Below are 4,381 nucleotides of genomic sequence, written 5' to 3'. Positions count from 1 at the left end.
AGCAACTCGGGACAAACAAATTAATCACCTTAAACGATCATGGCTCCCTTTAGCTTAACATCGGTCAAACTATATTATCAATTAGATTAAACATAACAAAACACTAGTAAAGATAAAAAAATGAAAATTTAAACCAAAATAAACACGAAAAATGAGTATTACATGCGACCAGAACATTAGAAATGATCACATAACAATTGAGGAAGAATATATAAAACAACATTTTCATTTTAATAAACAGAAAATATTCCGACATAAAAAAAGAAACAGAAAATATCCAGAAGTAGTTACTATACCTTTTTGTTCAAAAAAGAAGAAGTTAATATACCTTTAAAAGAAGAAACAACAATTAATCAAATAATCATTGTTTTTGTCCTAACAAATAGTCAAATTATATGAAAGGCGATGATACTGGTATAACAAATTAACAACTCATGAGTTAACATTTCAAAATAATAAATAAAAAACCAAAGAAATGTAAAAAGATGATTCAAATACTGTGTTAATAAAATTCAGTATTATATTTTATATATTTCTAATTAATATTATGTTAAAATATAAAATTTGATTTACTAAATTTTATATTACACCATAAAATATATTAAAAATGGTTTGAGATCTATTCTGGAATTCAAAAGTCGATTTCACATTAATGACATAATCTATAATAATAATTTAAGTGTACTATTAGAGAAATATTTACTTTCTGTTCATTTATTTATGATATCATTTATACTTTTTCAATTAAGATGATTTAATCCGCATCGAAAAATAACAAAAAAAACATATTAGGTATATTAAAATTTTAAATTAAATATAATATAAAATGCAACTTTCACATATACATAAAATGATAGATTTTGAAAATATATAAACCGCGCGTAGCGCAGTTAGGATCTCTAGTGTTCTTAATAACGCGTGTGCGTGAGAATGACAATGTGAAACTCACAAAATATAATGTACTATATTTTCTAACTACATAATACATAACATTTAGTCTATAGTAATATAATATCGACAAAGATAATTGTTCTTAAAACTGCGAAGAAAAAAAATAAAAGCGAAAAAGAAGCTGGAAAGGAAAAAGAAAAAAGCTAGATGAGGATGAAAAGGAGTAAAATGGTGAATTGAAGAATGAGAGGAGAAGGAAGAGAATAAGGGGAGAGAGAGTTGAGGGGCCGAACGAGGAAGAACAAAGACATGAAAAAAGAACAAAAGAGAGAGAAAGAGAGAGGTGTGAAGAAGAACAAAGAGTAAATAAGATTATGAGAAATTGGTGAAGAAAAAGAAGAGGAAGAATTTTTTTTTTGTAACATACTATACTATTTCACTAAAATAGAATAATTAAAATTATTTACAATATGCTATAACTGATCAGTTGTTTAAGGGAAACAAAACGAAAAATATAAAAAATATATAAAAAAATGTTTTAGAGTTTTGATCATGAAAATCTAAAAAATCAACTCACATCAAATTCTCTTTAATCTATATATCCAAATCTCATTTGAAAAGGAATTAAACCACACTACATGAATTTATAATATAGTATAAAATTGAAAACCCATTTTGCTTAATCAAACCAATTGACTCTTTTCAAAATTTATAGAAATAATAGAATATCATAGCATGTGAATTGTTATGGTCGTTTACTAAATTTTAATATTGTTATGGTTATATGATCTAATTTCTCTTAAATAATTAATTTAGTAGTTTATTTAGAAATTCAAATTAATTGACAATTTGCTGTAAAACATACCTTTATTCTTTAGATATCAATTATGTATTAACAGTATTACGAAAACTGAAAATCTTTACCAGCGAATATACTTTTATATTTTTTAAAATTTATATTTTGAACGTATCCTAGATTGTAGAAAACCATATATCTTATTAATCATAAAATGAAAATAACCTTTACCATTTCACTAAAATAGATAAATTATTTACAATATGCTATAACTGATCGGTTGTTTAAGGAAAACAAAACGATAATATAGAAAATATAAGGAATGTTTTAGATTTTTGATCATGAAATCAATTCACATCAAATTATCTTTAATCTATATATCCAAATCTCATTGAAAAGTAAATTAAACCACACTAAATGGATTTATAATATAGTATAAACTTGAAAACCCATTTTGCTTAATCAAACATGATTTTTCAAAATTTATAGAAATACTAGAATATCATAGCATATGACTTGTTATGGTCATTTACTAAATTTTAATATCGTTATGGTTATATGATCTAATTTCTCTTAAATAATTTATTTAGTAGTTTATTTAGAAATTCAAATTATTTGAAAATTTGCTGTAAAATATACATTTATGCTTCAATTTTTAGATATTAATTATGAATTAACAGCATTACAAAAACTGAAAATCTTTACCAACGAATATACTTATATATATATATATTTTTGTTAAACTTATATTTTGAACGTATCCTAGATTGTGAAAACCATATATCTTATTAAAATAGAATCATAAAATGAAAATAACCTTTATCCAACATATTTATTACAAGAAATGTCATCAATTTATTCATTTCCTAAAGATCTCATTAATGGTAAAACTACACTAAGAAAGATTTTAGTCTAACTATAAATCTATATATATAAAGAAGAGCTACTCTCTTCTCTTGTGCTGCTACGTCACTAATTAGTCTCTTTAGGTGACACCTGTTGAGACTTCATTTTACTCTTTCGATGATGTTATTGTTGGGTTTTCATATCAAGAATTGATTTGGGCTTAAGTTCGCGTAACTTCTTACTTGCCTCAGAAAACCTGGAAGGTCACGGATCTCATATGCATTCAACCACTCTCATTAACTTACCAATTAACTCCATCTCCCCCATTCCTTCCATGTTTTCACATTCATTGCATCATCTTTTCTTCCAGTCGGTGAATTTGCAATTATAAATAGGTTAGGTTGTATCAGTAAATTCACAATTTCATTCCTCACAATCATAATAACACAAAAACTCTTCTAACGATTGAATCCGATGTTGAGCGATTTGAAACTGAGATCAAAATTGAGGAAACATCGTCATCTCTGCAAGTCATACCATGGAAGGTACACATGTTCTTCTTAGGAGACCAGTCTGGGGGTAGATTCTTTTCAGAAAAACGTTTTTTTTTAATCTTATAAGATGATATATTCCTCTGTACAAATAAAATACTGAGATGGTGAAGCTTGAAGTGAAAAAAAAAAGAAGATAAGAAGAAAATGGTTGTTTAAAGAAAAACATAATCGATCATTGTTTTTTGTGACAGTCTGACAGATGTGGAAATAGAAAGTTGAATGGGTGAATTTAAGATTTTAAGAGGAAAGAGGAATTGGAAATTCTAAGAGAGATACAGAAAATTGAGAGCAGAAGCCTATGGAGATGAAACGTATTTATTAGTCGCAAGTGCACTTGCTTGCCATGTTATTATTCTTCTGATTTTTGTTGTTATTATCGAAAAATTTAACTTCAACTTCGATAAGAGATACAAACAAATAATTCTCTTAAATATTGTATCTGTTACAAATAAAAGTTAATTGATGCAAGGAGATAGAAAAATTATAGAATAAGACATCACAAAATTTTAAATCTGTAAATTTTTCTAATTGAATTTTAAAATAAACAAGGTACATATTTGTCAAAACAGGAAAAATGTTCAATACGTAAGATTAAGGATAGGGAATATGATCAGATCTTTCACAGGCTCCTATTACCCTTATTAATCCCATCATAAATTGATTTAAATTAATTTAACTATTATATTCAATCACTCAGCTTGGTTCAAAGTTTTTAAAAACAAGTCCAATCTGATTTTTGATTTGATGTTGGCTTCAGTTTTTCAATATAAAATTATAAATATAAATGTTCACTTAAAATATTTTTTTTTTATTTTAAGTCAAAATATATAAGTAATAAATTAAACACATTGAAATATTTTTAAATCCAAAATAAAATCACATCTTATAGACATTAATAATCTCATTTCATCTTCCAAATAAACGAAAATGATCAGATTCACATGAGAATGAAATTGTATTTTTATTAAATAAAAAAACATAACAAAAATGATAATTATTAAATTATACAATGACCTCAAACATATTGGACAAAATTTAAAAATTCATGACACATTAAAAAAACACATCTATGTCATTAATGTTTGAGAAGAAGAATTTGAGAAGGTATTATCTTCGAATCTGTCAACTGTCGACCAACCCAAGATTAATATTTAGTTATTTGCAATTCCTTGAATTTTTCTTCAGCAGGCTGGTTCTCACCATGACCAGAAAATAGAACTAGGGACAAGATAGATGTTTTTAGCAAAAAGCGAAGAAATGAGCAAAACTGAATCTGAAACTGGCGAAGGAGGAC

The 4,381-nt window shown here is 25.9% G+C and overlaps 1 long non-coding RNA gene across 1 annotated transcript; it reads left to right on the top strand.

Annotated features, from left to right (window-relative positions):
* Positions 1 to 2,053: 2,053 nt before the first annotated feature.
* Positions 2,054 to 3,666, top strand: LOC106374792. The gene is made up of 2 exons (XR_001275087.3): positions 2,054 to 3,078; positions 3,279 to 3,666. It is a non-coding gene; the product is annotated as an uncharacterized LOC106374792 (long non-coding RNA).
* The last annotated feature ends 715 nt before the right edge of the window (positions 3,667 to 4,381 follow it).

Source organism: Brassica napus, chromosome C1, assembly GCF_020379485.1.
Source record: "Brassica napus cultivar Da-Ae chromosome C1, Da-Ae, whole genome shotgun sequence".
Lineage (NCBI taxonomy): Eukaryota > Viridiplantae > Streptophyta > Magnoliopsida > Brassicales > Brassicaceae > Brassica > Brassica napus.
This window is presented reverse-complemented; position numbering and strand designations above follow the sequence as displayed.